This window comes from Mesocricetus auratus, unplaced genomic scaffold (genome assembly GCF_017639785.1).
Source record: "Mesocricetus auratus isolate SY011 unplaced genomic scaffold, BCM_Maur_2.0 Super-Scaffold_100030, whole genome shotgun sequence".
NCBI lineage: Eukaryota > Metazoa > Chordata > Mammalia > Rodentia > Cricetidae > Mesocricetus > Mesocricetus auratus.
In genome coordinates, this window is record NW_024429211.1 from 17,918,649 (window position 1) to 17,943,650 (window position 25,002).

The 25,002-nt window shown below is 41.5% G+C and overlaps 1 long non-coding RNA gene across 1 annotated transcript; it reads left to right on the forward strand.

The window, feature by feature from the left end:
* The first annotated feature begins 447 nt into the window (after window positions 1-447).
* Window positions 448-24,727, forward strand: LOC121134793. Its single transcript, XR_005872018.1, has 9 exons — window positions 448-646; window positions 2,164-2,235; window positions 2,665-2,949; window positions 5,909-6,033; window positions 6,754-6,887; window positions 21,068-21,250; window positions 21,343-21,724; window positions 22,892-23,005; window positions 24,097-24,727. It is a non-coding gene; the product is annotated as an uncharacterized LOC121134793 (long non-coding RNA).
* The last annotated feature ends 275 nt before the right edge of the window (window positions 24,728-25,002 follow it).

Below are 25,002 nucleotides of genomic sequence, written 5' to 3' on the forward strand. Positions count from 1 at the left end.
CACATGGGGTGCTCCCTATTTGTCTTGGTGATATCAGAAGAAGCCTGTGTGGAAATTGCTTTGTTTATGCTTATGCACAACCCTTTGATATGTGCACAACCACTTATAGTAGATTCCTCTAGAGGTAATCTCAATAGACATGCTGTTTGTAAGATCTGCTCCTTAAGTTGAATGCTACCCAAGGCCTCCTATTCAACCCCTTTACTACCATAATAGAGGATCCTAGGCTGGGTATGGTATGTTCACTAAATTTATTAAGCTGAATCACCACATGTTGTGTTTTATGTACTGTAATTTCTTTAGTGAAAGCTTTGTTTCTCAAACACACACACACACAATATGTGTTTGTGTTATAGACAGCTAGAATGACTGTATGGCAGGATAGCAGGAGACAGCTTCTGAAGTTACCTATCTTTTCCTTTCTGTCTTAGAAAAGGGGTACCATCTGAAGATATAAAGATGTAACTCTTCTGCCCCAAGAACATTTCCAAATTTTAATTCTTGCGGGCATGACTGTTGACAACAGCAAGAAACTTCCCTGGAATATGTTTATAGAAATGAAGGATGACCTTGTAAAGATGGCAGCTGACCTCCAAAGAAAAGACCTGGAAGAGGAAGCATTTGTGGAGTACCTCAAATTTTTAATGTGAGATCTTGCTGTTCCCATCTCCTTTCCTGTGACTGACCCCTCACTACTCCTGTCCTCCTCTTCATGCTTCTGTCCTGTGCTAACCTTATGGAACTTGACAAAGACATATTTTGATCAGATTTCTTTGAGCTCACACACATGCTTTTCTTTTATTCAAAGAAATCACAAATAAGGGATTTCAAGAGTAGTTCATATGCTTGTGCCCACATGGCCCAGATTTTAGGGGAAATGGGAGTGCCAGCCTACAAACCCACAGCCAGAGAGTCTGGGAGACAGGGAGGACCCTAAGAGAGATATGCATGGTAACCCAGAGAATGGGAACAGGACAAAATCATCTGAGGGGATTGGGCACACTTGGGGAGGTGTGAGGAAGCTGGGGGAAAGAGAAGGGTGAAGAGGAGGCGACAGGAGGACATGGGGGAGCAGGAATGTTGAGTCAGGGTAAGAATAGAGGAGAGAAGGATGAGAGATACAATAATAGATGGAGTCATTATAGGTTTGAAGAGAGATCTGGCACTAGTGAGATGTCCAGGGGCCTACAAGGATAACACCCAATGGCAATCTATCCAATAGTGGAGAGGCTACATTAAATGCTCTTTCCTGATAACATGATTGACAATTTCTTTGTATGCCATCCTAGAGCCTTCATCCAGTGGCTGAAGGAAGCAGAGGCAGACACCCACAGATAAACACTGAACTGCACTCCTGGAATCCAGCTTCAGAGAGGGGAGGGGTGATGAGCAAAGGGGTTAAGACTTGGCAGGTGAAACCCGCATAAACAGCTGACAAGCAAGGGGGAGCTCATAGACCCCAGACTAATAGCTGAGAGGCCAGCATGGGACTGATTCAGACCCCTTGAGCATGGGTGTAAGTGAGGAGGCCTCAGTATTCTTTGTAGCCTCAGGCAGTAGATCAGCATTTATTCCTGTCATCCAGATAGACTTTGGGAGCCCATTCCACAAGGAGGGATGCTATCTCCACCTGGCCACATGGGGGAGGGCCTAGGCCCTGCCCCCAGATCATTTGACAGACTTTTGATTTCCCCTATTAATGTCCTCACTCTCCTTGGAGAGTTAAATTGGGATTGGGTGAGGGATTGGGGGAGGGCTGGAGAGGGGGGAGGGGGAAGAGGGAGCTGGGATTGACATGTTAAGCAATGTTATTTCTAATTTAAATTAAATAAAAGGAAACAAACAACAAACAATAAAAACCCAAAAAACAAAAACCAAATAAACAAAACAAAGATCCAAAATCAACAAGGTGGGTCTTCATTGTCTATATGGCTGACCTAAAATCACTAAAGCATCAGGGAGCTACTCAGAGAAAAATCAGAGATCCTGACCCTAGGTGAGAGGGGGTGCTGATGCTGCCTCAGCATCACAGTATAGAGGAAAGGGAAGGCATGTAAAGTTCAAGTCATGCATAAGATATTAGTTTATCTCCCCACTTGTTTTCTCTTCTTCTTTTCTGACATTAGGATTGTTCTAGTTCTTCTTTTTGGTTTTGTGTTGCAGAGTATAAATAGGGTCTTTGAAATTGCTGAGACCCAGTACAGCAAGGAGTATGCAGGATACCTGGCAGATAAGGTCAGTGGGAGCATGAAGACAGGATGTTTATGTGTCACCTAGTGAGCCTGTGACCTGGGACTGTGTTGTGTTGTTTCAGTGGAATCTGTGTTCAATAGATGTGTTCCACACTCACTTAAACACACACACACTTGTACCCATGCAAGCACACACACACACACACACACACACACACACACACTCATGCACATACATACAGTGCACTAGGGAACTCAGAATATTGAGACAGAATTGTTACTTAAGAGAGCTAGAAAGCAACTGGGTAAGGGGGTGGCAGGTTTTTTTCATAGTACCAGGGTTATGAAGGAGAAGCATGGACACTATGATGAGATGAGAGAACTGATTACATCTACACTTTGTCTCTTTGCTGACAATACTTTTTCTTCTGAGATTTTAAGTATAAGACTAATCCCATTTCTCTTTCTATAGAAAAAAAAGAAGAGGAAGAGGCAGAAAACAAGGCTTTCTGGGAAGATGTAAGAAGAAATACAATAAAAATCTCCCCAGACTTTGCCAATTGGAGCTCTCTTATGGATAGACTGGTGGATGGATTTGATAAAGATAGGAATGGAGAGATGGGCCCTAGCATGGCATCAGCATCAAAAAGTGTTGAATCTTTAGCAGGAAGCACTCCACCAGAAGCCCTTAAAGAGGTCACCCCCAACACATCATCAGACAAGCATGGTGGAGAGACTAAGATAGTAGAAAGCCCAGGTAAGTCCCCACAGGTTCAGGATTTGGGAAGACTCATTTAAAATGGACTCCATTGCATCTGGTCAGCCACACACACTTGAGACTGCAGCTCAGCAGGAAAGTAAGGGGCTGCTAGTGACCAGGTTTATGGAGTCTGGAGCACTGAGCAGCACAGAGCAAGATTCATCCCCTTTTCCATGTCCTCAGTGTTTGATTCCCTGGATCCACTTTGCTGTGGTAACAGAACCTAATGTGATTAGCGTTGTCATTCTCCTTCCTGCCACCCTGACTATCTTGCAATAATAGGCTTTAACTTTGTTTAAGTCACATCAGCTTCTTCAAAACTTGTTGTATTCATATCCTCATCTTTTCAGGGCCCTGTAGACATTAGTGGAAGCACATTAAGAAAATACTGAATCATCTCCTATTGTAAGGAATGTACTGTGCATTGTTAATTTGTAAATGTTGGATTCTCAGTTAATCTTTTTTTTTTTTTGGTTTTACGAGACAGGGTTTCTCTGTACTGTTTTGGAGGCTGTCGGTCCAGCCTGGCCTCGAACTCACAGAGATTTGCCTGTCTCTGCCTCCTGACTGCTGGGATTAAAGGCGTGCGCCAACACTGCCCAGCTGGATTCTCAGTTAATCTTACAACATAATGGAGAGATGTGAATGCAAGAGAATTTCTGTTGTATGAAATCATGTTTTCATCATTAGGGAGACCTTTGTAGGAAATCCTCAAGTAGGTCAGGGAGATAATGACATTGTGACTGAAGTGCTAGCAGTGACAGTGTTAGAAGCTGGGATGGAATAAACAGAGAGCACCTGACAACTGAATATGGTTGGCTACCTCTCTATTCAAAGTTCTCTTTGGGTGACATGAGACATGGAGACAGGAGAAGACCTGGTTTCTCATAACCCCGGTAACTGTGTAGACATGGAACACAGAGAGATTCTGTTGGACTAATAGTGCCAGGGAAGGACATCACTTCAGGTAGTCTCTTCAGATTTGCAGATGTGCTGAAGCAACTCTGTATCCATGCTCAAAATTGAACATGCACATTCTGAAAAATGCACAGCGATCATGGACATTTACCAAACACACTCATTTTTCATATATGAAGGATTTCAATGTGAAATCCACAAATATTTCAGAAGAAAGTTCTCAAATATCTTAGCTTATTTTTTATTTTCATCATATTTCATCTGGCTTTATAACCTGAATGGCGACCTGCCATCTTGCAAGGAAATCCTGAAATTCCTAGTGTGCATCCTGTGGGTTGGCTTTTCACAAGTTTCTAAAGTATTGGTTGATCCTTGTCTTGTCTGGAATGACTCTAAATGTCTTCTTGAGTGAGACCTCAAGCCAAACTGCAAAGCTCTTCTAAATTGGACACAGGTGAGAGTCAGCCTTTCCCAGGTGTGAGCCTACACATTCATCAATGCACCCATTTGCAGATGTGGGTGAGAGTGTCAGTCTTAGCCAGGCTTGAGTCTGTGCACTCAGCAATCTGCACATCTGTATATTATAACACAGGAGCAGGAGTAAGTTGTTCTATTCCTATGGGACAGTAGAAATAATCAGGAAAGAGCACGTGGTCCCAGGTAAATCGAGAAACCTGTCCCTGGAACTTTTCTGGGATTGTTGTAACATCTTCACTCACAGTTAGAGTCTAGTGATGCAACAATTCTAGGTTGCATGTGCACATGGATGGATGAAGTCAAGGATTGTAATTATGTCACTAGACTCAAGATATAATGACAAATGGGTGTCTATTGGGGAACAATTATTCAGAAAAATACAAAGATCTGCTGAAGCAATTCCCTGTTCTTCCTACTGGATCCACTGACCCTCTGGATAAAGTGTGCAAAGGAAATCCATGCCTCAAGTTCCTCTCTTTCCTATTTCATCTGCCTGAAACCCCACCAAAATGGTGTGGCCACATTTGTAGGTCCACTGACCAGTCACCTACAGATAGCCATGCAGTTCTGTGGTCTCAAGGGTATCCCACATCCATATAACATGCCCTATTAGGGACTGTCTACAGTGATATGACCTTGAGAAAGTTTCCATGAAACTGCAACTTCTCAAAATATTATTGTTACGGATGGTTCTTCCCCCAAGCCTGGTCCCATAGCCACCTTGCCCCAAATGAACACACAAAGATTTATATTAATTATAATACTGATAGCCGATGACTAGGGCTACTTTTTGGTTAGCTCTGGTTTAATTATTAACCAATAACTACTAATTTATATTTACATGCTCTTATCTTACTGAAGAATGCCTGACTTATGTCTTCTCTTCCTGGGATGACATGGAGACTGCACTCTGCCTACATTTGATGATGTTTCTATGGCCTCAGAGCTTTTGGGGAAAAAGGACAACATGATTTAGTATGCCCACAATAGGCTTTCTGCAAGGTTGAACCTTGGGAGTAATATTAGGCAGGCTCAGTCTGTGTCTGAAAGTCACAGGCCATGGGAGCCACTCTTGTGAGAATCAGTCTCCAGACCCATGAGGACCCAGAGAAATGTACCCCCAGACCTGAGAGTCCAGATGCCAGCAGACCTGGAGATCTGAACCATGGACAAAGAAGACATGTCTGTCCCAGGAGAGACACATAGGAAGTTTGTTTTCTCTGTTTCTCCTGTTGAGATACCAAAGGGTTTCATGTTACTCACCTGTGTTGAGAGTGGGCTTTGCACACTGAGCTTATGAATCCACATGGAAATTTCTTTACAGCAAATTCACAGTCACACCCAGAAATACCTAGTTCCATCCACTCAAGCTTACAGTGAAGTCCATGCTCACAGCTACCACTCAGTTGTGGTCAAAGCTTGAAGAAGAAACTCCCTACCTGTTTTGTGGTTCCTGGAGAGATTCCTATTGACTTTGTGTTTTTTTCCCAGGTTACCAGGCTGAACTACTCAGAGACACCAGGCCCTGTAACCTCAGATTTCTCCCTCTTTTCCATTTCAGGACAGAACTCCAAAGGCCTCCATCCTGTGGTCCTTCGAAAGGACCTTAGTGAACAGTTCCTGCATTCTGCACAGAAGAACACAAAGAAAATCATAGACACATGGGGTGTACTATGTAATCCCCTGGTAAAGATTTGAAAATTTCTTCCTGATTTGAGTCTGTTTCTTCCCTTTGGCTGCCTATGTCTTTTAGAACACATATCCAAGGGTTGTGTCCATACATATCACTCCACAGAAGGGACTTTAGATGAAAAGGCCTGAGATACCTTGAAATCGATTACTGTATTAGGTTGCTTTTCAGAGTCCCTCTTCAATGGAATGTTAGTAATTTTCATTCTAGTCATGGCTAATACCTGTAATCCAAGTCATTTGCAAACTGAGACTGGAGGCTTCCTACAAGTTCAATCCAGGATCATATACAGAGTGAGATAGTGAAGTAAAAGCATCCAGGCTGGCAGACAGAAATGTGGAAATGAGACATGGAGACAGCACCTTGTCTCATTCTAAAAGGAGGAGGAGTCAATAATTTATGTGGCCTGGTCTGAGCACCCACACTGTGCTGATACTTGGAATATAAATTAAACACCTCAAGACCCCTCAATAGACCCAATGGCTGCTGCAGGGAAGACCCTAGGCCAAGGATGTGCTAAGAGAGACATCCCGTGCTCATGTCATCCTTTTATGTGCTTCCCCAGCAATGCACTGGAGCAGTCAAGGTGAGGAAGCACTGAGGTGAGGGAGAAGGATGAGAGTCATTCCCTGGGGTGAGGGCTTCACTTACTTATGTTATGACAGAGTGGGTTTGACAATGTCAGGGAGTGGTAACAATCTGTTTCCTTTTGGCAGGCAAGGGAAGAATACCATGTCTCCCATGTCATTATTCCTGTGCAGAAAGGAGGTCCTGATTACTGTTATGCCCAAAATGAGGAGGAAATCTTGTGCAAGAAGAACTGGGTCTTCTCACCCTAGGTTGGATTCATGTAAGCAAACTGACCTCCCTGGTGGTGAGCTGCTCTTCTGAGTGCACTGCCCAGATCTGCCTCTACACAGACTCAACCCATTCCAGATCACCTGTCTCTGAGCACATGCAGTCACTATTGTTCCAGTGTTGAGTCAAAGGCACATCTCATGGTGCATTTCATCTTTAGTAGTTTACCTCTTAATGTAGCTCTTCAATGTCAATTCCTTGTGAGTGTGTGGAGAACGGTAGCTTATCTAGAATGTATGAGAAAGTGCTATAGACACCACGTACCTAAAAGCTATGTATGCAAGTATTCCAACTAATTCAAGATAGTTCATTCTTTTTTGTATGTTTTTTATTTAAATTAGAAACATGCATGCTTCAAATGTCTATCCTGGCTCCCCCATTCTCCCTCCATCAGCCCCATCCCTACCCTCCACCCCCAGCCCAATCCCCACATCATTTACCAGGGAGGGTAAGGCCCTCCTTGGGGGGATCTCCAGAGTCTGTCATTTCATCCAGGGCATGACCTAGGCCCTTAACCATGTGTTCAGGCTGAGAGATCATCCCTGTATGTGGAATGGGCTCCCAAAGTTCATTTGTATGCCATGGTGAACACTAATCTACTACCCAAAGCCCCAGAGATTTCTGAGGCCTCCTTACTGACACTACATTCATGGAGTCTGGATCAGTCCCCTGTTGGCCTCTTAGTCATCAGTCTGGGGTTCAAGAGATACCCCTTGTCCAGTCAGCTGTCTTTGTGGGTTTCACCAGCATGGTCTTGACTGCCTTGCTCATCACTCCTCCAACTCTGTTACTGGGTTCCAGGGGGTCAGTTCAGTGTTTAGTTGTGAGTATCTGTCTCTGCTTCCATCAGTCACAGGATGAAGGTTATAGGATGTCACATAAGTTAGTCACCAACCTTATCATCAGGTAGGGGCTATTAATGTAGTTTCTCCGCTATTACTTAGTTTTCCAGTTGGTGTTATCCTTGTACATCTCTGGGAATCTCACTAGTGTCAGCTCTCTCCTCAAAGCCATAATGACCCGATCTATTATGGTAGCTCTCATCCTGGTCTCCTCTATTCTTACCCGGACTCAGCCTTCTTGCTCCCTCATGTCTTCTTCTACCCTCCTCTTATCCCCCTCTCTTATTCCTGGTTCCCTCTCTTCTCCCCCCTTGTTCCCAATCTGATCAGGAGATCTTTCCTTTTTCTACTTCTCTGGGATATAATGCATATCTTTTGGGAACTTCCCTGTTTCCCAGACTCACTGGCCCTGGGATTGTAGGCTGACACTCCTCTGATACATGTTTAAAATCCATATATGAGTGAGTACATACCATGTTTGTCTTTTTGTGACTGGGTTATTCACTCAGGATGGTTTCTTCTAGTGCCATCCATTTGCCTGCAAATTTCAAGACTCCGTTGTGTTTTTCTGCTGAGTAGTACTCCATTGTGTAAATGTACCACATTTTCTCTATCCACTCTTCAGTTGTGGGGCATCTAGGTTGCTTCCAGGATCTAGCTATTAAAAAATGCTGCTATGAACATAGTGGAACAGACATCCTTATTGTATGAATGGGCATCTTTTGGGTATATGCCTAAGAGTGGAATTGCTGGGTCGTGTGTTAGACTGAGTCCCATTTTCCTGAGGAATCTCCATACTCATTTCCAAAGTGGCTGTACAAGTTTGCACTCCCACCAGCAATGGAGGAGTGTTCTCCACATCCTCTCCAGCATAAGCTGTCATTGGTGTTTTTGATTTTAGACATTCTGACAGAAGTAAGATGATATCTCAAAGTTGTTTTGATTTGCATTTCCCTGATGGCTAAGGATGTTGAGTACTTCCTTAAGTGTCTCTCAGCCATTTTATACCCCTCTATTGAGAATTCTCTATTTAGTTCTGTGCCCCAATTTTTAATTGGATCCTTTGGTGTTTTGGAGACTTGCTTCTTGAGTTCTTTGTAAATTTTGGAGATCAGCCCTCTGTCAGATGTGGTGTTAGTGCATACCTTTTCCTATTCTGTGAGCTGCCTTTTTGTCTTGTTGACTGTGTCTTTTGCATTATAGAAGCTTCTCTGTGTTAGGAGGTCCCATGTGTTAATTGTCGATTCAGTGTTTGTGCTACTGGTGTTACGTTCAGGAAGGGGTCTCAATGTACCAATTCATTCAAGGGTACCTCCCACTTTCTCTTCTAACAGGTTCAGTGTGGCTGGATTTATGTTGAGGTCCTTGATCCATTTGGACTTCAGTTTTGTGCATGGCGATAGACATGGATCGATCCACAGTCTTCTACATGCCAGTCTCCAGTTATGCCAGCACCATTTGTTGACGATGCTTTCTTTTTTTCATTGTATAGTTTTAGCTTCTTTGTCGAAAATCAAGTGTTCATAGGTGTGTGGATTAATCTCAGAATGTTTAATTCCATTCCACTGGTCTATCTGTCTATTTTTGTGCCAGTTCCAAGCTGTTTTCAGGACTACAGCTCTATAATAGAGGTTGAAGTCAGTAATGGGGATACCTCCAGATGTTGCTTTGTTGAGCAGGGTTGCCTTGGCTATCCTGAATCTTTTGTTTTGCCATATAATGTTGAGAATTGTTCTTTTAAGGTCTGTGAAGAATTGTGCTGGGATTTTGATAGGGATTGCATTGAGCATGTAGATTTGTTTTGGCAGAATTGCCATTTTTACTACATTGATCCTACCTATCAAAGAGCATGGGATTTCTTTCTATTTTCTGGTATCTTCTTTAATTTCTTTTTTTAAAGACTCAAAGTTCTTGCAATACAGGTCTTTTACTTGTTTGGTTAGTGTTACCCCAAGGTATTTTATTTTGTGTGTGGCAATTGTAAAGTGTGATGTTTCTCTGATTTCTTTCTTAGCCCTTTTATCTTCTGTATATAGTTGGGCTACTGATTTTTTTGAGTTGATCTTGTAGCCTCCCACTTTGCTGAAGGAGTTAATCAGCTGTAAGAGTTCCCTGGTAGAGTTCTTTTTTTTAATTTTCTATTTTAATTTTAAATAGCTTGTTTTACATGTCAATCCCAGTTCCCTCTTCATCCCCTCCTCCTGCACCCTCCCATTCCCCCCAGCCTCCCACCCTATTGGAATTCCTTCCACATAGGGGGTATCTAGAGTCTGTCATTTCACTCAGGGTAGGGTCCAGGCACTCCCCTAAGAGTCCAGGCAGAGACAGCCTCCCTCTTTGTGCTATGGGCACACAATGTCTTGTATTCCAGGGATAAACACTGATCCACAGCTCAGGGCCCCATAGGTTGCCCAGGCCTCCTCACTGACACTCACATTCGGGGGTCCAGATCAGCCCCATGCTGGCCTCCCCAATGTCGGTCTGGGGTCCAAGAGCTCTCCTCTGTTCAGATCAGCTGTCTCTGCTGGTTTTGCCAGCCCATTCTTTGCCAATTTGCTCATTGCTCCTCTCTCTCTGTCACTGGGTTCCTTGGGTTCAGTTCAGTGCTTAACTGTGGGTGTTTGCCTCTGCTTCCATCAGTCACTGCATGAAGGTTCTAGGATGGTTATAGACATCAAGTTCATTATCAGGAATGGGCATTCCACGTGGTCTCTCCACTATTGCTTAGCTTGCCAATTGGTGTCATCCCTTTAGATCACTAGAGGCCACTCTGGTGCCTGATCTGTCTTCTAACCTATGATTCCCTCTTCCCCCTATTCTACCCACCCCTACTCAACCTTTCTTCCCCCATTTCATGGATTTTTTTGTTAGTTTTTTCTTCTAATTCTTTAAGGGATTTCCTCGCTTATTCTTTGAGGGTCTCTATCATCTTCATAAAATAATTTTTAAGGTCTGTCTCCTCTGCTTTGTCTATGTAGTGCTTTTCAGGTCTTGTTGGTGTTGGATCCCTAGATTCTGGTGGAGTCATGTTGGTCTTTCTATTGCTGAGTGAGCTTTTATTCTGTCTTATTCCCATCTCTTCTTCCAGTGGGTGCAGGTGGGGTCTTTCTGTCTCCACTGGTCTCCTTCCTTCCTGAAGCTGAAGCTGGGGATGCTGACACTGAAGCTTAAGCTGAAGCTGGGGTTGCCAGAGGTTGGGATCTGGAAGGGCTGATGTCTTTCCTGTGTGAGTGGGTCTTCTGAAGCTGGGCTTGCCGGAGTTTGCGGCCTGGAAGGGCTGATGTCTTTCCTGTGTGGGCAGGTCTTCTGGATGCCAGCAGCATCCCCAGAAGATCGAGGGGATGGGTGTTGGGCAGGGGATGGGGGGTGTCCCATCGGGAGACCCAATCTCACCTGAAGCTGGCCTCCCTGGTAGAGTTCTTTGGGTCACTTATATAAACTATCGTATCATCTACAAATAGTGGAAGTTTGACCTCTTCCTTTCCAATTTGTATTCCCTTGATCTCCTTTTGTTGTGGTATGGATCTGGCTAGAACTTCAAGTACAATATTGAAGAGGTATGGGGACAGGGGACAGCCTTGTTCCTGATTTTAGTGGAATCGCATTGAGTTTCTGTCCATTTAGTTTGGTGTTGGCTGTTCATTTGCTGTATATAGCTTTTATCAAGTTTAGGTATGTTCCTGTTATCACAGATCTCTCCAAGACCTTTACCATGAAGGGGTCAAAGGCCTTTTCAGCATCTAGTGAGATGATCATGTTATTTTTGTTCCTCAGCTTGTTTATATGATGGATTACATTGATGGATTTTTGTATGTTGAACCATCCCTGCATCCCTGGGATGAAGCCTACTTGATCATGGTGGATGAGTTTTCTGATGCGTTCTTGTATCCGATTTGCCAGTATTTTATTGAGTATTTTTACATCAATGTTCATGAGGGAAATGGTCTAAAGTTCTATTTCTTAGTTGTGTCTTTGTGTGGCTTGGTTATCAATGTTATTGAAGCCTCGTAAGAAGAGTTTGGCAAAAACCCTTCTGCTTCTATTGCATGGAATACTTTGAGGATAATTGGTATAAGCTGTTCTTTGAATTTCTGGTAGAATTCTGCTCTGAAGCCATCTGGCCCTGGGCTTTTTTTGGGGGGGTTGGGAGACTTTTGATGACTGCTTCTATTTCCTTAGGTGTTATAGGTCTATTTAAATTTCTTACCTGTTCTTGATTTAATTTTGGCAAGTGATAGCTATCCAGGAAGTCATCCATTTCCTTTAAATTTTCAAATTTGGTGGAGTACAGGTTTTCAAAGTATGACCTGATGATTCTCTGGACTTCCTCAGTGTCTGTTGTTATGTCCCCCTTTTAATTTCTGATTTTGTTAATTTGCATGTTCACATTCTGCCATTTGGTGAGTTTGGATAAAGGTTTGTCTATCTTGTTGATTTTCTGAAAGAACCAACTCTTTGTTACATTGACTCTTTGTATTGTTTTCCTAGTTTCTGCTTTATTGATTTCAGCCCTCAATTTGATTATTTCCTGGTGTCTACTCCTCCTGGGTGAGTTTACTTCTTTGTGTTCTAGAGGTTTCAGCTGTGCTGTTAGTTCTCTAGTGTAACTATCCTCCAGTTTCTTCATGTGGGCACTTAGTGCTATGAACTTTCCTCTTAGCACTGCTTCCAAAGTGTCCCATAGGTTTGGGTATGTTGTGTCTTCATTCTCATTGAATTCTAGGAAGTCTTTAATTTCTTTTTTTATTTCTTTGACACAGGCATGGTGCAATAACGCATTTTTCAATTTCCATGAGTTTGCAGTGTTCCTGCAGTTTGTGGGGTTTTTTTGGCTTTACGAGACAGGGTTTCTCTGTATTGTTTTGGAGGCTGTCAGTCCAGCCCAGCCTCGAACTCACAGAGATTTGCCTGCCTCTGCCTCCCGAGTGCTGGGATTAAAGGCGTGTGCCACCACCGCCCCGCTTGTGTTGTTTTTGAACTCTAACTTTAAAGCATGGTGGTCTGATAAGATACATGGATTTATTCCAACTTTTTTGTACCTGTTGAGGTTTGCTATGTTGCCAATTATGTGGTCAATCTTTGAGAAGGTTTCATATGGCTCTGAGAAGAAGGTATATTCTTTTGTGTTTGGATGGAATGCTCTATATGTGTCTGTCAAACCCAATTGAGTCATAACCTCTATTAGTTCCATTCTTTCATGGTTAAATTTCTATCTTGTAGTCCTGTCTAGTTGTAACAGTGGGGTGTTGAAATCTCCCACTATTAGAGTGTGAGGTTTTATGTGTGGTTTGAGTTTTAGTAATATTTCTTTTATGAATGTGGATGCCTTTGTATTTGGGACATAGATGTTCAGACTCGAGACTTCATCTTGGTGGAATTTTCCTGTGATGAATATGAAATGACCTCCTTCATCTCTTTTGATTGATTTCTGTTTAAAGTCTAGTTTGTTAGATATCAGGATTACTACCCGTGCTTGTTTCTTGGGGCCATTTGATTGGAAAATCTTTTCCCAACCTTTAACTCGTATGTAATGTCTGTTTTTGAGGCTGAGGTCTGTTTCTTGTATGCAGCAGAAGGATGGGTCTGTCTTAGAATCCATTCTGTCAGCCTGTGCCTTTTTATGGGTGAATTAAGACCATTAATATTGAGGGATATTAATGACCTTTGATTGCTGGTTCTCTTTTGTTTTGGAATGGTTGTTCTTGGTGGAATTGTATGTGGATTTCTACCCCCTTTCTCTTTGGGGTATTGGTGAACTGAGATTACCTATTTCCTATGTGTTTCTGGTTGTAGTTAATGTCTTTGGACTGGAGTTTTCCTTCCAGAACTTTCTGTAGGGCTGGGTTAGTGGATACATATTGTTTAAATTTGATTTTGTCATGGAATATCTTGTTTTCCCCATCTATAGTGGTTGAAAGCTTTGCTGGGTATAGTAATCTCGGCTGGCATCCATGGTCACTTAGTGTTGATAGAATATCTATCCAGGACCTTCTGGCTTTCAGAGTTTCCATGGAGAAGTCAGGTGTAATTCTTATAGGTTTGCCTTTATATGTTATTTGACCTTTTTCCTTAGCTGCTCTAAGTATTCTTTCTTTATTTTGTATGCTTGGGGTCTTGATTACTATGTGGTGAGGGAACTTTTTTCTGATCCACTCTATGTGGTGTTCTGTAAGCTTCCTCTACCTTCATTGGCATGTCTTTCTTTCGGTTGGGAAAGTTTTCTTCTATGATTTTGTTGAATTATGTTTTCTGTCCTTTGAGTTGGGTTTCTTCCCCTTCTTCTATACCTATTATTCTTTTTTATATACATATATATTTTATTTTTAAATATACATTTAAATTAGAAACAAGGTTGCTTTACATGTCAATCACAGATCTCTCTCCCTTTCCCTCCCTTCTTCCCACGCCCTCCCACCAACCCCTCTAAAATCCCCTCATTTCCCCAGGGAGGGTGAGGCCCTCCATGGGGGTGTCCATTGTCTGTCATTTCATCCAGGGCAGGGCCTAGACCCTCCCCCAATAGTCTAGGGTGAGAGTGCATCTCTCATTGTTGGATGGGCATCCAAAGTCTATTTGTTTGCCAGGGATAAATGCCAATAGATAATAGATAAATGCCAATAGATTACCTAGGCCTCCTCACTGACACCCACGTTCAGGTGGTCTTGATCAGTCCCATGCTGGAATCCCAGCCATCAGTCTGGGATTCAAGAACTAACCCTTGTCAGGTCAGCTATTTATGGGGGTTAAACAAGCCCAGTCTTAACCCCTTTGCTCATCAGTCCTCCCTCTCTGTCACTGGGTTCCTTGAGTTCAGCTCAGTGTTTAGCTGTGGGAATCTACCTATGCTTCCATCAGCCATTGAATGAAGGTTCTGTTTTCCAGGCTCTCTAGTCATGGGATTGTAGGCTGGTACTCCCCAGATCTATGTCTAAAATCCATATATAAGAGAGTGCTTGCCATGTTTCTCTTTTTGTGACTGGGTTGACTCAGGATGGTTTCTTCTAGTACCATCCATTTGCCTGCAAATTTCAGGATTCCATTTCTTTTGCTGAATAATACTCCATTGTGTAAATGTACCACATTTTCTTTATCCACTTTTCGTTTGAGGGGCATCTAGGTTGACTCCAAGTTTTGGCTATTACAAATAATGCTGCTATGAACATAGTGGAACAGATATCCTTGTTGTATGAATGTGAATCTTTTGGATATATGCCTAAGCGTGGAGTTGCTGGGTCTTGTGGTATACTTTTTCCCATTTTTCTGAGGAATTTCCTTACTGATTTCTAAAGTGGCTGTAAGAGTTGGCACTCCCAACAGCAGCGGAGGGATGTTCCTCTTTCTCCACATCCACTCCAGCATAAACTGTCATTGTTTTTGATTTTAGCCATTCTGATGGGAGTAAGGTGGTATCTCAGAGTTGGCACTGTTCTGTGCCCTCTGCCCTGGGTTTGGGAGGAAGTAGAGCAGCTCTCTCTGCAGGCTCCTAGTGAATTGGTAGTCCTTCCAGGTTGGGGGAAGAAGTTGACCTGGCTGCAGTTTCCAAGCCAGGGGATCTAAGAGAGGGCAAGTGTGCTCACTTCTGTCCTCTACCCTGGTTTGGGTGGAAGTGAGAGTTCATTGTTATGATTGCATTTTTTCTTTATGAAGGAGCACTTGTTATGTATGTACCCAAAAATCTCTTTCATGCAAAGTTTTCAGGTATTTGGACAATATGTGCAGACTTGTGGTGATCTTCAAGGAAACTATATTTCTTCCCTAGAGAGTCCTTCTGAATGATTATTCCCTTTTCAATACCTCAAACTCACAGTACAGGAAGCTCTTATTGGGATGAGACAGGTGTAAGCCACACTCAGTTATTTCTAGGTTTTGAGAGATCACAGGTATTTGTACTCACTGCTTGGGGAGTGCTGGCGTGTGGGCAATCTTCTGTGTCTTCATGCTTCAATTGCATAAAAATTGATTTATTTCCCTAACAATAATATACCACGGCAGTAAGGAAATCTGGCCCTTTGTGAATGGACACAAATAGGAGGTGAGACAGAAAATTAGCACCAATTCACATGAGGCAGAGTACAAGTTACACTTCAGGATGTAGATACAGGGTACTGTGAGATTGAGAGCAGGAGGGTTCCCACTTGAGGTGACTCATGGTGACTTATAAAGAGGAAGCAAAATAGGGTTCAATGAATGACATTGTTGTCCTGTATCTGTAAGTAGTCTTGCTTGGGATACATGTTAGTCTTAACATGACTCTTCGGAATCCTGCTGTCCATTGTTGCTTATGGGCAGAAGAACAGAAGTTGTTTTGAATAAATGGAGAGCTCCCTGGGCTAATTAGGGCAGAACAATGATGTGATTAAAGCCAGACTCCAGAGATAAAATGAAGGATTTGCAAGGCTGGTTGCAGAGCAGAAGTCATTTAATTTTTGGAAGCTGCTAACTTCCATGTTTTTAGGAATGTGGGATTTCAGAAATTCAAGACTGAGGAATTGAGGTTGAGAAGTCTGCAACTGGGCAACCTTGCAGTTGAGTTCATCGGGATGGCGGTGATCCTCTCATAAGCTTGAATAGGGGATCTAGAGGAAAACTGACTTTGGCAGTGGGGTTCTGTGCTACCTTGTGGTATTTAAGACACTTGTGAGATGTCGTATCTGTGGGGCCATCGATGGCAGTAGAAACAAGATTGTGGTAAGCCAGGTGAAGTCAGGAGATAGACCTGGAGGCTTTTGTTTGCCAAGGGCACAGAATTCTGATAATTGGAGGTGTGCAGACAGCAAGGGACTTGATTTCCTGACAGCAAAGAAGAAGATCTAATGGAGAGAGCAGGAACACAGTGGGGGATGCAAGAGACAAAGGCTGTAGGAGAATTGGTTATGGTGTTCACAGAAGCCACACAGCAGGGACAGTGAGAGAAAGAATTCAGCATGTAACCCAGGGACAGACTCCATCACGAAACAGATTTAATTTCTCATGTTGAAGCGGGACCTCATTGAGGAGGTTGGCCTATGAGTTTGGGGCCATGGTAGACAGAGACTGCAAGGTTTATAGAAATCATAGAAACCTGTATGTACAGGCACAGTCCTGCAAGCCTACCATTCAGGAGATGAAACTGCTGGGGGATGACTTTGGCACCAATATGTAATAAAAAGAAAGAATGGGGACTCGATAAACATGTGGGATATGTTCATGGCTATTACAGAATCTCAGGACTGTCATGCTGAGCCATACATGTAAGGCCTAGGTAAGGGAGAGTGATGAGACCACTCCTTATAAAACTGGTTCAACATAGTCCTCAAATGCACAGGACCTGGCAAATGGATTGATTAAAGCTTTTGTCTAGTTGGGTTTGTTTCCTTGATTTTGCCATTTTTTGGCTGTCATTCCTTTTACAAATGCTTGATATTTTAAATATGGCTTACTTGTACGTATACATATTTGAACAGTGTAGTTTAATAGCTCTTAAGGCAGCTTCATGTGCATACAACACTTAGAGAAGGAAACAGGAATCTTCCAAGGGGTTGGTCCAGATTTCCAACATCCTTTTTCTGAGATTGATCCCCCTCTTGTTGCAATCATCTCTTCCTTGATTTCATTAGAGTTCATCTCCTAAATGTGCCTCCCCCATGCTACCAATATTTCAGTACTGGCTTGTTCCTAGAAAACACAAGATCGTTGTCTTTTACTTTTGGCTTCCTTGACTTAACACTTGTAAGGTTCATCCCCACTCTGGCATTAGTTGTCTGAGGTGTGTTTAAACCTGGTGAGCCAGTGAATGAGGGAAGTAAAGGAACTAGGCACAAAATAATGTGACATATGCATGTACTGTACCACAAAATAAGAGCAGATGGGGCTCCTCTTCACATAGGGAGAACCACACAAGTCTCACAGACAGGGCTGAAGGCAAGACCCAGAGAGAAGGTTGAACTGATGTTTGAAGTAGTCCTGGGAACTGTTGGTACAGACAGAGTTATGGTCTGCTATTGGCAGGAGGGAAGCAGAGGCAGGTTAGAAGCTGAAGGACAAAACTTGGAATGGTTACTATTCAGACATCAGGTATAACTAGGCATGGGTGAATAAAGGATCTTATCCTCGGTGAGGGACCAGCTAAGTAGTAGTTGTTTAAACCTCAGCTTCTTCAGGTGTTTATGGATTTGGAGGACAAAAGAGATCAATCCCTCTTCCTTCTTCATCTAGCTGACTAAAGTGTTTTCCTGGCATGATGTGGGGAATCACAGTTGGAGCCAGTTGTTGAAACTCCTTGGGACCTCCTCCTTTGGTTCAGACATGGGTCCTACTGGGAATTCTTGAATTCTTTTTTCTCTTTAGATGCATCCAACCCAGACAGTCTTCTTGTCGAGTGTGGATGTACATATACATTTTTCCTACCAGATAATGCTGCCAGAATCAAATTGTAATGGTCTGCTCACCCAAATATAAACAGTGAGTATGTCTGATTCCAGCCTGGAAGGTACAAGTGCAAAATCCTCTATGACTGAGAAATTTAAATACCAAGTAATATCTAGAGGGTCTTAACTGATCACTCTAGAAGCGTCCCTTTAAGGCGCATATTCTAATTCACACCAGCTGCTCCTAAAGATGTACTGATACCATGGCTAGTTTTCTGACCTCAAAAACCAGAGGTTGAAAAGTTCCATACCTGACACTTCATAAGAGTGTCATCCTGAGCCGAGCGTTGGTGGTGCATGCCTTTAATCCTAGCACTTGGGAGGCAGAGGCAGGCAGATCTCTGTGAGTTCAAGGTCAGCCTAGTCTACAGAGCATGTTCCTCGATAGCCTCCAAAGCCACAGAGAAACCCTGTCTCAAAAAACAAAAAAAAATGTCATCCTGTATCATTCCCATCATCTTGTTAGTCTGAATTCTTCAGCAGAGCTAGTGTTGGGAAAGCAATACATCATCCTGCTTTCATTGGAATAAAATTTGTAGCCTGGAAAGTGTCCCATGGGGACTACTGGTCTCAGATTTTAGCACAAGCCCCACTTGTTCCTCACAATATTTGGCCTGAACAGACCTAACTTTTTGCTTGATTCTTCTTCCTTCTCATTTTTATCATTGAGTTCCTTTGTTTCATTGAGTCAATCTAGATGAAACAGATCAAGAGAGAGAAAGACAAAGAGAGACATATACAGAAAGGGGTAAGAAGAAGGAGAGGGATGACGAGGAAGCAAAGAGAGGAAGAGGAGGAGAAGACATAAGAGAGCAGGTGGGAGGTGGATTGGGACTATGACAAAGAAGACAAGTTCCAACAGAACCAATGACAGTGATCACCCAGAATAGAAGGAGGACTTCCACATCATATGTGAGGGAGGAAGAATTGTGCAGAGAAGAGGAGAGACAGAAGGAGAGGAGTGGGGAAGGGATACAGAAGAGAAAGAGAAAGGAGAGAGGTCATAGGAGAGGAAAAAGAGGAAGAAAAGAATGGGAAAAGAGGAGAAAAGAGGAGACAAATGTGTAGAATAGAGAAAGGAAGGAGACGTGTGGGATATCTGGTTGACTGTGATGTTGCCTTTTCTCATTTCAGAACTGGAATTTTCACACTGACACCTTTTGTATTAAATGAAATATCCCATAATCAGGACTCGTCTATATTCTGTGTACATATCTGTGACAAGAAATTGAGCCGATGTTTACAGCCAGGACATAAACCTGATAAGCTTTATCATCTTTTTTTTTACCTCATGGATGTTTGGCATCATCACACACCTTCCTAGAAGTCCATTATAACAATTTATCTAGGAAGTAGTAGGCAGTGGATATGTGTCTTATATTTGAAATATTGTCATTTGCTTTGTTTGAGGGTGCTGACATCTTTCCCTGATGTCTGGAGATACTAATACTATGCACTTTCCAGGATGTTGAGTGGAGAAGGGAAGAAGGATTAGGGTGGACTCAGCGACAGAGGGTGTGCTCAGTAGGTCTGATGTCTTGGATCCATTCTTAGTAATATAGTGGAAAGAAGTAACAGACAAAGCATGGAATCCATTAGCTTATTCAAGATATATTACATGTTAATTTGTTCTCCATCAATGTTGGCTACTGAGTTTAAGTTGGTGATCTGAATGCCAAAGAATAGGCCAAGTTATATAGGTAAATTAAGCATATTCATCCTGGAGTATTCTTCTCCAATATTTTGTCTGTGATAATACACTTGGTATGATCAGTCCTCAGGGCTTAAGATCAGTCTCAGATCAATGACATTCTGGCACCTTACTTCACATCAGCCTGGACTTTTCTATTCAGAAGAAATGTAGTACCATTGTGAGAAAACCAGAACTCTCTCCCATAATATTTATAAGAGGCAGGAATACAGCCAAACAGATTCAAGGAAGACTGAGATCCTAGGATCGGAGTGCTAATTCCAAGAGGTAGAACTGTCAGTATTTATAAATTATTATAAATATCAGAGTAAATGTGTGTGAGCATTTGTAAAGAGTTTGGGTCATACTCCTGACCCTAACAGGAAAAGGAGACCTAATGACATTTCAATTGTCTTTTTAAAAACATGTTATGTTTGTGCAATTTCATTGTGTAGTCTTTTAAAATTAGACCCTGTTTTTATTTTAATTCTGTGTCTCTGGATTTGCACATGTGACTTTAGTGCCTGTCTGTTACAAGAGCTCTTCAGATGTACTAGATCTGTAGTCAAGCAATTGTGCACTGCCTACTTCCCTGCAAGAGCAGTGGGTGTTGTTAAGCACAGCAGCATACTCCAGCACCCAATGTGTGGTCCCATGGGTCAAACCAGTGTTTTCAGTTGATGTGGGCAAGAACTTTCTAGAAGATGTGTTCAAAAATGTGTAACTCTAAATTGGGATATGGGTAATGCTTATTTACTATGATACTGAAAGATACTGCACACTTTTAAACAAATTATCTGTGACACCAGTTACCAAGTCCCCAGTTGTAAAATCTTCTTCTGAATCTGGCCATGGTGGAACACACACACACACACACACACACACACACACACACACACACACACATCATCAGCTCTTGATGCAGCAAGAAATTACCAATTTGAGGCCATCTGAGCTTACATAACAAGAGTCTCAGACTGATAAATCCCTGAACATTGTCTGCCAAGTGAGCATCCCCTCAAGGTCTATTAGGTCACCTTCACCATCTAATTGACCTAATGACTTAAACTTGTTGGTCTCTTTTAATAAGGAACTATTTCCCAAGTGACTCTGGAAAATAGATGGCAAAGATCCATAGGAAGACACTGACTCTGACCATCAGGAGTACTAGGTTGAAGTGTTGAGTGCCAGATCTTTTACATTGATTCTAATGACATCAGTATTTCATCTCTAGGTTGATAACTATCTGGCTTCATGGATCATCTTCAATCAGAGACTTACTGCTGGGGATGTAGCTCAGTTGTGAAAGAGTTCCTATTTCAAGCACTAGGACCTGGACTCATTTCCCGGCACTGAGGATCTAGAGGCAGGAGGATAATTTAAAGATCCTCCTGGCTATCCTAGGCTATGTGTTCAGGTGAGGCTCTATTTTGTTATAGTATAAATAGCATAAGTTGTTTAAAAATGTTTTTCCATGCCTTATCCACATTTCCTGTTCTCCAATTGCAGGACAGTACTCATGTCACCATCCAAAACAGCAGGGTGACCATCGTGGATTTGTGATGAGTAAATCCCACACACACACCTCAGTGGGAGCACATGTGCACATGTGTGTTTGTGTATGTATATGTGCATGAATGTAAGGTGGTGTATATATCTATATATATGTTACCCTTTGTCATGTTATATCTGTGTTATGTATGCTCACTTATATGTATGTATTGCATACTATGCTAATTCACAGAGCCCAGATGAACTTAGTTTTTCACTGCAGTTTTAGCAGTTAGGAAACAACATTGATAAAACAGAAGATTGTGACTCATCAAGGCAAGAGCTCTTGAGGACATCTGATTCTAGATGTGAGAACACAAAAATTTCATTTACTTACAAGGTAAGGTGATTGTTTCTACCATGTGAGTAAAAAAGATCTGGAATAATGCACAAATTGGGAAATGTGATGCTTGGGATAGCCCGGATGAAACCCTTAGTTCAATCTCCAGAATACAAAAGAAACAGTCTTCCATGTGTTTTAGTATATGACCGTATTTGCAATTCATAACTGTACATTGAGGGTATAGGTTTGAGTGAGGAGAGGCTTGTTTGAGTCAGGAGAGAAAATTTATCAAAAGTTATATCCTACAATAATTACAATTCTAAGTTGTGAATATACTTTTTCGATTCATATTTTAGCCTCCTGCATTTCTAATGAGATCTGTAGCTAGAAACCCTTTGTCTAATGATTTTTTTTGGCTAAAACTGATTGTATGGAAGTATTTAACATGAAACAGGGAAGTGTATTACTTGAGAAAGAAAAGTACAAAACACACATTTTTACAGTTTCTCATATTACAAATAATTTACAGATTATATACAGTGTACAAAAATATAACACAGGGGTCACATACTTTATGTCAACAAGGTATAATATTGGAACATGATTGGATTTCAAATGTGGTAGATTCCTTTCATTGAACTGTAGAAACTTAATGTTAGAAAGGATTTGAACATGACTGGTGGCCCCTGTTTACTTGAGTATCACCAGAAACCTCTTCACGATGACCAGCTGCTTGGTAAACCTGAATCCATCATTACCATACCTATCCCTAATGCAAAACAAAATTTATTTCCATCACCCAGATATACAATCATCTGTACCAATTTTGCTTTTCTGTGCACATATCTGATAATGCAAGTTTTCACTACATGAAATCTTTAAGTACAATCATCAGTTATATTATTTAGAATTATTAGTGTTACCCTCACATGGCTTATATGTAATTGTTCTTTTCTTTAAATTATCATATGACCTATGAAAATTTTAGTGAGTTAATAAGCAGTTAATTCTTTTTGTATTTTATATTCATATATTTGGAAGAGCTCTCTAAATCTAGTATTGCCACATGTTAGCCCAGTCATTTTCCCATTCATCTTCTTTACAAATAGATATATTTGGCTAGTTTGCATTGTGCATGTAAATCAGAGCTTTCATTTTGCTTTAATTGTTTTATTGTTGTGAAAGACTGTAACAATTTAGGTATTCATAATTCACTCTTTTTAGTGTATCTCCTCTTCTAATACAATTTGCATAATTGGACATAATGCAATTAATACTAAGGAATTAACTAAAGTTATAACAACACCTAATGGATGAATAATTTCTTCAAATGGGAAGGTAATTATGCAATAATACTTTTGTTCCCACTCTACCTGTTGCTTCTTTGAATTTTTATGCATCTGTGGGTTGGAAAGACTGATTGCATATGTAGCACCAAGGAGGATGGGTAAGGAAGAAAGTAAAATTAGTTCTTGCTAATGCCAGTAGACATAGATTGTGAGTGCTCAATCTCTAAGTCACATTTGTAGGATTTAGCCAATATTAATTCATAGCACAAATCAATTGTTTAATTCATTAATAGGCACAAGTAAAGAAAGATACCTTCATGATTTCTGAGCAACAATGCTCACCCTCAGTATTTAGAGACTACAAGTTCATCAAGTTTAGTTATCCTCTGTGCAGCTTTGTTTTCATCTGCAAGTTTAGAATAACCTCTGGGTGATTAGGTGTTATAACAGTAGATAATACATCATATAATTTTCTATTGTCAGTATTTAATATTCCACAAGACCCATATCTTCATTTATTTTTGTATTCTGGAGTCATTGTTTCACAGATATCAATGAATGAGAAACAACATTAGAGATCCTTGTGGGAAATCATTAGCAGAAAGCAGATGTCCTCTGGGCTGAGCAATGGGTATGGGATATATGAAGAACTTTAGTCTGTGTCTCCATCAGATCTGTCCATGCTCATTCTTCTCTACAGCCTGGTGCACTCTCAATTTTACATTAGTTCATGTGATATTTGATTATCCACTTTTACAAAATAGTGTTACTTAAGTATTAATACTAACCCAAATTGTAAGCATTTTAACAACTATGCAGTGAATATGGCACTCCCCTGAGCAAATTGGGAACATGGGGGAAGTTGTGAGGGAGGTAGGAGAAAGAGGAGGGAAGAAGGGGAGGAAGAGAACATGAGGTATCAGGAAGATTGTGTTGGGGGAAGAATAGAATAGGAGAGCAAGAAGAGTGATACCTAAATAATGGGAGCCATTATAGGTTTAAAGAGAAATCTGGCACTAGGGAAATATTCAGAAATCCACAAGGATGACCCCAACTAAGAATCTAACCAATAGAGAAGAGGCTACCTTAAGTGTCCTTCTCCTATAATGAGATTGATGACTATCTTAAATGCCATTGTAGCGACTTCATCCAGTAGCTGATGGATGTAGAAGCAGAGATTCACAGCTAAGCACAGAGCAGAACTCCTGGAATCCAGTTGTAGAAATGAAGGAGTGATGTGCAAAGAGGGCAAAACCATGCACGGAAATTCACAGAAACAGCTGACCTGAGCAAGTGGAGGTTCATGGACCCCAGTCTGACAGCTGAGGAACCAGCATAAGACCAACAAGGCCTCCTGAATGTGGGTGTCAGTTGGGAGGCCTGGATAGTCTATTGGGACTCTGGAAGTGGATCCAGAATTTATCACTAGTGCATAAATGGGTTTTGGGAGTCCATTGCCTATGGAGGGTTAATCTCTCAGCATAGACACATGGGGGAGAGCCTAAGTCCTGCCCCAAATGATGTGACAGATGTTGATGATCCCTCTTGGAAGCCTCACCCTCCCTGGGAGTGGACAGGGATGGATGGGAGCAAGGGAACTAAGATTGGTATATAAAATAAGATTTAATAAACCAAACTTCCTGAGTCACCCTTTCTCTGCATTTAAAGAATGTGTTTTGGAAACTCAGCTCTGTATTTGACATGACTTAGTCACCAGCTGTTGCTTATAGGAACCAAACTATATGTTGATTAAGGGGCACAAGGATAAATAATAAGGTACAATGATAGTAAATTCTGAAAATACAATGAAGTATAGGAAATTTACTGAGATATACTGGTAAGGTAGGGTCAGGAATTAAAGTCAAATTTACCTATTTCTAAATTTTATATAGTTCTGCTCAATAAAGCCACAGTTTTAGAAAGAGAAAGGAGTGAGAAAGGAAGAGTGAAAAGACAGAAGGAAGGAATCTGACTCATAGATTATCATTTGTATCTAAAGAGGTATATAATTTAAAAAATCAACATTTCTTCCCAATTAAAAATCCA